This window comes from Phyllostomus hastatus, unplaced genomic scaffold, assembly GCF_019186645.2.
Source record: "Phyllostomus hastatus isolate PE091 unplaced genomic scaffold, TTU_PhHast_1.1 phas_contig_80, whole genome shotgun sequence".
Classification (NCBI taxonomy): Eukaryota; Metazoa; Chordata; class Mammalia; order Chiroptera; family Phyllostomidae; genus Phyllostomus; species Phyllostomus hastatus.
The window spans coordinates 19,566,440-19,577,577 of record NW_025333960.1 but is presented as its reverse complement, the minus strand read 5'-3'; the positions used below and the strand labels follow the sequence as shown (position 1 = coordinate 19,577,577).

Genomic DNA, 11,138 nt, shown 5'->3' with positions numbered 1-11,138 from the left:
TTTTCATCTGTAATAGCCCTAACTCTTTTTCTTCTCTAATTTGTTGAAGAAACTGGATCATTCATCCATAGAACCTACTGCTCATTGTGTCATTTAACTTGTTCTTCTATACCCTGTATTTCCTAAAAATCCATATTAGTTTATGAAGGCTTGTTTATAATCAGTCTCAATTTTGAGGGGCAGGGCATTTCACAGGTGGTGCCTTATACTTATTATTATTATGTAATAATAATTATATTGTTAGTGCTGCTAGCCAGATCCACCCACTACAAAGCTTCCATTAATGTTTTGCCTAGGGTTTTAGCACCCATTGATCATTGTTGCTTACATCCATTACTTCTCTAGGAGTTCCAAAATTGTGATGTTTTATCTGGAATTCTAAAAATAAAAATTTTCCCTCATCAACTATTTCATTACTCTGAAATGTAGTTTGTATACGAAAGCAGGATAAGTGCTTGATTCTTTCCCTTCATTCATTAATTTTTCAGAATAAATTTGTGTGCCTTAGCATACCTCAAGTGGTGATGAATGAAGTTTCTTACTGGTTCAATTATGAATTCCTATATTTATATGGATATGTTGTGTGTTAATCAGTTGGAGTTGGTATTATTTTTCATGCTCAAATTGTCCTCCTTTGGCCAGTGAAAACCTTTCAAGGTGACTCCTGTTTCTTTGGATGCTGTAAAATAAGGTATATGCAGAGAAATTGCATTCTCATGCTTTTTCCTTTCACTCTGTAAACTCCCAAATTATCATTTATATATTTTTATTTTTTAGTTTAGTTATTTATTAACTCACTTTGAAAATAAAAGCAAGTGTGTATATAATTTTGATATTCCTCCTTTTATTTTACACAAAAGTTAACATACTATTTACATTGACCTGCACCTTGCTTTTTTCAGATTAAATATCTTCTGGAGATCCCTATGTGTATGTACATAGAGAGATGCTTCATTCTTATTTGCAGCTACACAGTATTCCATGCTTGGATGTACCATGGCTTAGCAAACCACTTCCATATTGATGAATAGTTATGTTGTTTCTAGTCTTTGGGAAAGAACAGGAGAATCATTCCTGCATATACTTGCTGTGGTGATTTAGGATCATTCCTCCTCAGAATCCTGGCTTCTCCCTTAGCCAGTGAGTTTTGGGTCTGAGAAATGTCTCAGGTATTGGAAATAAGCAAGAGACTGTATTTTTTTTATTAGGGTATTTTCTTAAGCTTCTTGTTTCTTCTATCTGATTTCTTTTCTTCATTTAGTTTGAACAATACCTGTGTTAGCTGCCCATCTGTATTGCCCCAAGGGTACTGTGTGCTATTAAAAAAATTCCTTTATTTTTCTTATGGTTCACCCCATCCCTACTCACCACCCTCAAGTTCCACATCAGCTTGCTGTTCCTTGTGATACGTGTGCCTACCTTGCTTCTAGTGGCTTAACTTTGTCACCTAGCCTCTATAATTTAGTAGACTATCACCCCCATCATCAATAAGACTAGTTCTCTAACACTATTTCCCCTACTCTCAGCTTTGGCCTATGGAGAATAGTCAACACTGAGCTTCTCAGTGGTTCTGGTGCTCTTCTCACTAGGTCATTCTTTACTACTTTGGAAAACCAGTTCTTCTTTAGGCTTTCACATGGTATTTCCACTTCACTAGTGTAGGCCATTGAATTAAAAAATTTTTTTTAAGATTTTATTTATTTATCCTTAGAGGGGATGGGAGGGAGAAAGAGAGGGAGAGAAATGTCAATGTGTAGTTGCCTCTCATGCACACCCTACTGAGGACCTGGCTCACAACCCAGGCCTGTGACCTGACTGGGAATCGAACCGGTGACCTCTTGCTTCACAGGCTAGCACTCAATCCACTGAGCCACATCAGCCAGGGCATAGCCATTGAATTTTCTATCTCCAAGAGTTATCCTGTCAACATGGTTTTAGGGTTCTGGCCAAGCTGCTAAATCCTGAATTCTGGGAAAGTGCCCCCATACTGAAAAACTGTCCCTTGTCCAACCTGATTTTCCATTTCCATTGATCCATTACTTTCAGGATTCAATCCTATGCATACTTTTCCAGCTCTTGTCATATCATATTGGCTAGATCCTCCAGTTCTTTCAGCATATAGTCTCTTTCCTCCTTTAGTTGGTCCAGCACTTCTGGGTTCTACTGAGGTTTGACCCTTGTTACTGGACATGGTCATAAGGAGAAGCAGGGTTCAGTCTTGGGGAGTGTGCAGGGGGCAAGGAAGGCATGCTTTATCTCTAAGCAAGGGTGGTGAAGTGGAAGGCTAGTTTTTAACTGAGAGGTAAAGACTGTTCTGTAGGCCCAGAGGTTTCAAGGGGATGATCAGAGATTTTAAGATTTTTGAGTAAATCAACTCAGATAACCCCAGACCCATGCAGGGCTCAAACTATGACACCTTTACCCAGAAGAACCTTGATTTAGACATATTAGACTTTGCAGAACCTAGAATTCACATTTCTCTGGAACTCTGCTACTCGTAATGAAATCCTGAGACTGATCCTCAGATTTTTCTGTTCTGTGGCTCCAGGAGATAAGAGTCTCTTTATTTGCTACCAATGAGGATCTCTGAGTTTTGAGTTTTGCACTTTCCTTTAAATTAATAATTATTCCTATTGGGAGTAGAAGGGAGAAAACTGTACTTGAACAATGATTAAAATTAAAAAAAAAATTATTCCTAGCCTTTGATTGTCTTATTTTTCCAGTTCATCAATGGCTCTCAGCCACAGTGATTTAATTGTTATCCTTACAATTAATGCTTCCATAAAAACCTGAGGTATGAAAGCTGTCAGTACATTCCCTTCCCCCTGTGTCCTATCCTAGTTCACCATATGTAAACCTTTTTTAAAAAAATAGATTTTATTTATTTATTTATTTTAGAGAGAGAGGGATAGGGAGAAGTATAGGGAGAGAAACATTGATGTGCAATTGGTTGCCTCCCACATGAACCCCAAATGGGGACCAGGCCTGCAACTCAGGCGTGTGCCCTGACTGGGAATTGAACCAGTGACCCTTGACTTTGCAGGACAATGCTCAACCCAGTGATCCATGCTGGCCAGGGCCACATGTAAAACTTTTAACAATTGTATTGATAAAAGCTGTCATGCATTGTGAGTGTTCCATCTACTAGCAGTGATGTGGTCCTCATTGCCAGTCAGCTGGCTAATGAGCCAGCACTAAAATCCTATTTTAGTGTCTGCTTTTTTGGATCACTCTGGCTCCAATCACTTAGGTCCCCTGGAAAACAGATTCTGAGCACAGATTTACATGAAGGAAGCTATTGGTGAGTGCTTTAGGGATCAAAAGCTTTGAAGGAATGAAGGATTGGGCATCAGGAAAAGTTGAACTACAATGGAGATACACCAAAAGCCTCAGATAATCCCATGGAGAGCTCTGGGGCTAGATAAGGTTTTAAAGTTGTCCTTTCTTGAAACAATGGGGCAGGGTCCTTATACCCCTGAATAGAACTGTCACTGGATGTGGATTGGGAAGCGGCTCTCACAGTAAAAGGCAGTTCTAAGAGAGGATCTCAGCTGATGGGCATCTGTTGCCAAACTCGATCTCTCACATAAAGAAGGCATCTGGGTAACCTGCTACATAATCTACTAGTATTTTTGCAAGTATATTTTGGAATAGATTTCTAAAATTGGCACTGCTGGATTAATGGGAAAATGTATATATCATTTTGCTAGATATTGCCAGATTCTCTTCTCTAGAGGTTGTATCATTTTGCATTCCTACCAGCAATGTCTGACAAAGCCTGTTTCCCCAAACTAACAGTATCGATTTAGCCTTAGTTCTTTCTGGCATTCCATCCCATTGTGGAGGTCTCAATATGTCTAGGAGTCATGGTGGCCGAACAATGGCTAGAGTCATGTGGTTTTTGTGCAATTAGAGCAAAGCGGTTGTTTTCAGAAGAGTGGGCAAATACAATTGTGGGAAGAATGGGTTGCAATTGTTCATCTTTGGACTGACATAATTTCTGTTATTTGACCAAACAATCCAATTTAATGTTTTTGTTACTAGCTACTGGTGCATCCATTTTTTCTATTTTATACAGCATCATTTTGATCATAATCCAACTTTTGAAGAACAGAGCGCTAAGCCCAACTTCATAGATGAACACTTTAAAAGGTAATAGAACATGATGACCTTTTAGGTAGAATAATTTTTTGGTTTGACTCTTAAATTGCTAAGATGATGATATTAAAATGCTAAGATGATGATAACCTGAGATGTTTGCCTATAAATAAGTAAATAAATAAAGAATAGGCAAGTTAACGACTACCACTTCCTTTCTCCCCAGTGATGTAGCAACTAGGATTCTGATTTAAATAATTGATCTAAACCTAATCTTTTTCTGCTTTTCTCAGGTGAAGCAGAAAAAAAATGCAAACATCTTTCAAATTTTAATGAAAATCCCACAAAAAGTGAAGAAAAATGCTGTGTATATTAAACAACTAAAAGATAATGTTAAGTACTGAATGGATAAGTAAGATAATTAGGACATGTTTCTTGAAAGCTTTTTCACTTTTCATATAAATTAGGTGTTTTGAGATCTCTGTTGGAAATGGATAAGAGCTTTTCACTATTAAACACAAATTAAACCCTTGTCTACATTTTTTCCAAGTAAGTCATTCATTAATCTGACATACCCTACTTTCTTTACATAATAAAAGGTAACATTTTAACTTTTAGTTCTACATTCTATTTCTGCCTTGCTAGGAAAGACTCCGTTGTCTTTAGCATAATCTCATTGTTGGTCTTTAATGAAAGCACAGTAAGGACCAGTAATGGCTACCTCTGCATTTTAACTGATAGGCCATCCTTATATTCAGCCTTATATTTCAGTTACTACAAGTATTGATTGATTATTCCACTCACCAAAAAGTCAATAATGTTTTTCAATAGTCAGCACTGAAGCTGTCAATTTTTTAGATTTTCCTTTCCAGAGAGCACTCTAAGTGAAAGGTTTTCTTAGGCTCCTTGAGTAATAAATGCTAATCAGCCACAAAGTTAGGCAGTACAGGGCTTTATTGGGGTTTGCGTACCGGGGCGAGATTCTCCAGTCCACGCGGTAGGGCCGGGAAGTCGCCCCGAGCAGGGAATATGGCGGGGTTTTATTTTGGTTGGCTCTCTTCGTGGGAGCTGGGGATTGGTCCCCTTTGTACAAAGCAGCAACATGTCATTCCTTAGTGGCACTACTGTAAACTTCTCTGCATTGGTATTAAGATGTCATAAAGCAATATGAGCAATCATCCCAGTAGGTAAAAAATTTAGCAAAAGAGTGACTTTTGTCTTAATGTGTGTGTGAGTTGTGCAGTCAGTCATAGAGTGCCCTTCATTTAGAAGGGTGTCTGCTTGGTTCAGTGCTCTGTTGTAAAATTTGAAAGAAAAATGTGAGCAAGTGCCCCACATTTTTATTTTGCACTAGATTCTTGCTCTGCCATAATCATATTTGTTTAAGACAACCAAGTAAATATGAGCATCATAAAAAAATAGGATCTGATTTTTAGTATTATTATACTATTAATAAATGCTTTATTTATTTTGGTTTCTAGATGAAAGGTGCTAAACCCCAGCTCTCACAATAGTAAACAAATATGTCCCTCTCAAAGACTGAAAAATAATATTATTTCTAATTAAATGTAACAGATAAGGAAGCAAATGAAATCCAGTATAGAGAGGTTCCAGATAATGTTGAAAACACTGTGAGGGTAATTTAGGCTTTAACTGCTATGTATCTTATCAGGCAACCAGATCCGGAAGACTGACTCAAAGCTACAGAGATAAATGCAAAATCTTTTTCTTTGGGAAGTGTTTCTTTGAGAAGAAAATAAGAAACAAGAGATGTCCTTTATAGCTCAGCAACAGGTAAATAATCATCTAAACAATAGCAAATAGAGACTGTCTTCCCTGAATAACCTAAAATTGTTGCTGGACATAGAAATATCTTGGGTTTGAGGAGGACCTTTATCTTCAGGATTACTATAAAATTAGAACTAATTTATGGTTAAAAAATGTATTTCCTGAACGAATAAAAATCTAGCACCTGACATACAGGTGACTCAGATTGTCACTATTCCCATTTTTGGCATCCATTGTACAAATCTTAGGAAAGGCTACATGTACCAGTTACTAGTCTTTCCCCAACATGGTGAAGAAATAGTCTATTTAGTTATGGTTTGCACTTCAGGCTCTGCCATTCACTTTCCTCTGACCAGTTCTAGTGGGGCATGGCATAGTATACAATCGGACCCATTCAAATGATTTCCCCCACTATATATTCATAATACATGGAACCTTGCCATAGTAAGTCAAGCAATCTCACTCCCAAAGCAGCTGTAGGCTAAAACAATGTCTGGGCTTGCAGAGACAGATATTTTGGAGGCTTATGTTGTGTGGGTAGAGTCGTGAGGCTTCTTGTATTGGTGCTTAGTTACATCATCCAGAATTAAATGCAGAGGGATTTGCCATTCAGTGCTTTCTTATACCTAAACTTTTCTCCATGCGTCCCTAGACTGGACTAACACTATAGGGAATTTATAACACTCAACCTTACTATTCATTCTCTCATTTGGGGAAACCACCTGAACAATGTTTTGAAGAAAGTAAGTGAGTGATTGATACACCATTCCTTCCTCATAAATCACTAAAATGGACTCTTTGTGAGCACAGAGACTGAGATGAAATGGGATTTGGGCATCCTCTAGTAGATGATTTCCTGTCATTTACTAGACTTTAAAAGGTCTTGTTATAGGTAGCTACCTTAGCAGAAATTTCTATCTACTTTATAGAATTTATTTGTATTCAAATGCCATGTTCTGGCACAAAGGGCTTTTGAGAAACTAAACAAAACCACTAATGAAAAGTTTCCAAAACGGAGAGTTTAAAGATAAAATACACTTAATGGCTTTCACTTGATTTATCCCCCTTTTTAAAGGGCTTGACAAATTACAAATATTGAATTCTACATAATAAAGATGTCTATCCCTAGAACAAAGTTGTTGGTGTGGATTTCAATAACTCTGAAATGTGTAACTCAATGATCTGTACATTCAATTCTTCAAAAGAGGAATGTCTATAACTGTCCAACTTATTGATCATAATAAACAACCCTGGCTTTTTCTTTAGTGATTTGCTTTCATGTGAGATATTGTGTTGTGTGGAACATGCATGTAGTTTTCAGGATGAGGGATACTAAATTTCATGGAGAGAGTATATACAGCAATTGTGCACTCTGTAAGGTCAGTGGGAGACTTCTGGTTCTGGATAAGATAGAAAACAGATGGTATGTACTATCCATCTGAAACAAAACAATAACAACAGCAAATCTATGAAAGTATAGTTTTCAAACAATGGAAATCAGGTAGTAAAGCACAGTAATCCCTGAGAGAAAGGAAACAAATGAGAAAAAACGTAAGCAGGGAATAGGGTCATGTGAAGATGCAGGTGGAACTGGGGTGATGTATCTACAAGCCATGAAATGCCAAGGATTGCTGGCAACTTCCAGAAGCTGGGAGAGAGGCATAGGACAGTTGACTTCTCAGAGTGTCCAGAGGAAACCAATCATGCTAATAATACCTTGATTCTGGAGTTTTGATGGCCTGAACTGTGAGAGAATAAATTTTTGTTATTTTAAGCACCAGTTTGTGGTCATTTGTTATGGCAGCCCTAGGGAAACACACAGGTGCTTAAACAAATAATCAATAGTGCATCAGTAAACTGTGGGAAACCTCAAGCAGTCTCACATGTATGTACTTGGAATTGAAAGAGGGGGAGTAAGAGAGTGGAATAAAAACATTATCTGAAGAAATAACAACTGAAACCTAGAGATCCAAGAAGTTCAACAAAGTCTAAGCACAAGACTTATGAAGAATGAACACCATAATAAAACAGTAATAAAAATATTAAAAACAGGGATAAGGGAATAAAATTAAACCAGTGGCAAAAAGAAAAATATTAAAAGCATTCATTTAAAAAGTTACATTATGACCAGAAGAATAAAGGTGTTCATTATTGATGTAAAGAATGCCAATGACATGTTATATCCTTGTCGACAATGACATAGGGCTTCTTGTTGGAGTGATGGCAGATTTCTCGTTGGAAACACTGCAAGCCAGAACACAGTGAAGCAGCATTTGCAGTGCTGAAAAGAAGAACCTGTCAACTTATAATTCTATGCCAAGTAAACACATTTTTCATAAATGAAGGCAAAATACACTTCAGAAACACAAAAGCTGAAATAACTTACCACTGTCAGACCTACATTATAGGAAATGTTAAAGAGGAAAATGCTGACGCAGAAATCTGGATCTATGCAAAGGGTTGGGAAAACACTAGAGCAGGCAAATATGTGAGTAAACACAAGATACTTTTTTATATTTTAAGAATCTCTTTAAAAGATAACCTTTTTAAAGCAACCATTATAACAACATATGTGGGATTTATAACATATGGAAGAATAAAATGAATGAAAACAATTGCACAAAGACCAGGAGGAGAGAAATGAGAGTATGCTGTTGTAACAGCCTTGTACTGTATGTAGTTCCCCCTAAACCTTGGGGGATGTGTTCCAAGACTCTCTGTGGAACTGAGACTATGGGTCATACCAAACAAACTATATGTATTTTATGTTTTTTCTGTACATACCTGTGATAAAGTTTAATATATAAATTAGGCACAGTAAGAGATTAATAATAATAATGAATAATAAAACAGAGCAATTATAACAATACACTGTAATAACCGTTATGTGAATCTGGTCTCTCTCTGTCTGATAACCGATAATAATTAAACAGCAACTAAGTGACTAAAGGTGGGTTAGGGTTAGGGATATGCTGGACAAAGGGAGACTGATGTACTGAACAGGACAGAACACAGATTTCACCACACACCTCAGAATAGTTTGCAATTTAAAACTTAGGAATGTTTATTTCAGGAAATTTTTATTAAATATTTTTTAGACCACTATTGACTATGGGTAACAAAACTGGGAAGTGAAACTGCAGATGAGGTGGGACTATGTAAATGAAGTCACATAATGTTACTTGGTTGTAGGCTATGATAAGTAAATCCTCAAATAACCATGTACACACACAAACTGGAATAAAGAATTATGACTAATATGACATCATGGAGATAAAATGAGTCACAAAGATCAATCTAAAGATTAGAAAAGGCAGAAAAAGAAGATAAAGTGTAAAAAAGAGCAGGTTGACTAAATATAAATAAAAGAAGATGGTAAGTTAACCCAACCACACTACTAGTCATGTGAGGTATGAAGGGTCTACAAGAAGCCTACTTTAGATATATAAGACACAAATAACTTAAAAAATGACAATGGAAAAAGTTATACCATGCCAACACTATTCAAAAGTAAGATATAGTGGCTATAATGGTATCAAACACAGCAGATCTCAGAGCAAAGGCCACTATCAGGAATAAAGAGGCTTAGTTTGTAAGGACAAAGGGGTCAACTATCAAGGGGCCATCACAATCCTAAATGTCTATGTGTCAAATGACAGACTTCAGAATTCATGAAGCAACTGAACGGGAAAAAACAAACAAGTCCACAGTTTTAGCCAGAGATTTCAACACTCTTTTCACATTGATAGAACAAGTAGAAAAAAATATGGATGTAGAAGACTTAAAAGTTGAAGCAGAAAGAATATTTTCAATTTATTTTTATGAGGGAAGCACTATTCAGATACCAAAACCACACAAAGACATTGCTAGAAAACTGTAGACCAGTATTCTTCATAGGCATATGTTCATAAATTCTTAAAATTTGAGCAGATTAAACACAACAATATATAAAAAAGGATAATAAACAATGACCAATTATTCTAGGAGTGTGAAGTTGGTTTAAAATGTAAAGATTACTGGGTATTCATTTTCCCTTCTAACTCAGATATAGCACATGCCAATTTTCCTTGGTTATTTCCTCTGGATTGCTGTGTCCTTCTAAAAATCTGACTAAATCTAAAAATTTGTATTTCTGAGAGCAGAACAGAAGTCCTTTTTAAAGACATTCTGACTTTAGTCAGGCAAATCTCTTGGCTTTCTGCTTTTTCTTTTTTAAACAATGCACAGCAGGATTCAATCGTACTCTTATGTATTACAATCTTAAAATTTCTACTGTAAAAGTTTTCTGTTGTTTTGTAAAAAAATTCCCTCCAAATTATTGGCTTAAAATATCACACATTTATTATCTCCTGTGGTCAGGAGTCTGGGCATGGCTTAGCTGAGTTCGCTGCTGAGGGTCTATTCAAGCTGTAATCAAGGAGTTGTCTGGGCTGCTTCCAAACTCAGTTTGTAAACTGAGTTAAATTTTTTAAATTGATTTTAGAGAAAGAGAGTGGAACAGAGAAAGAAATATCAATTTGTTGTCCTGTATGTTTATGCATTCATTGGTGGATTCTCATATATACAGTGACCAGAGATGGAACCCTCAACCTTGGGTATTGGGTCGATCCTCTAACCAACTGAGCTACCCAGTCAAGGTCCTGCTGAATGTTTTGAGGGGGCACCAGCAATGAAAGGTAAGAAACCACTACAAGTAAGTATTCTACCTTTCATTTGATCTATTGTGTCCTCAAGGAGGTGCACCTTCCTGGAAGTCTTGGAATACTGGGTCAATGTGCAGAGTGGGTGGAGCAAACTATTTCATCCCCCTGCTCCAAAATACATTTAATATATTGTCCATGGATGGAGGACATATCAGATATTAAATGGAAAAGAACAGATACTACACTTGATCTTAGCTAAAAGGCTGAGAAGCAATAGGCTGGATTGATTTCTCTGTGGCTGTAGGACTGAGGGCCCTGGCTTCTTGCAGGCTGTCAGTTGGAGGCCACCTTCAACTTCAATCTTAGCAGCTGCACTCAGGTCCCTGAGATTTCCCACAAGTTCCTGCCATGTGGGCTTTCCCAACAAAGCTGTTTTATTCATAAAGCCAAAAGAAGAGCCTCTAAGAACTGCTAGCAAGACAGAGTGGTGATACATAACAAACTGTAATCACAGGAGTGATAGGATATTCCATTATCTTTGTCATATTCTATTGGCTAGAAGCCTACACTCAAGAGGAGGAGATCAGTCAAAGTGTGACCATGTTGAGT

At 37.0% G+C, this 11,138-nt stretch overlaps 1 non-coding gene across 1 annotated transcript; it reads right to left on the bottom strand.

Annotated features, from left to right (window-relative positions):
- Window positions 1-10,618: 10,618 nt before the first annotated feature.
- Window positions 10,619-10,804, bottom strand: LOC123826485. The gene has a single exon (XR_006787062.1). It is a non-coding gene; the product is annotated as a U2 spliceosomal RNA (small nuclear RNA).
- Between the last annotated feature and the right edge of the window lie 334 nt (window positions 10,805-11,138).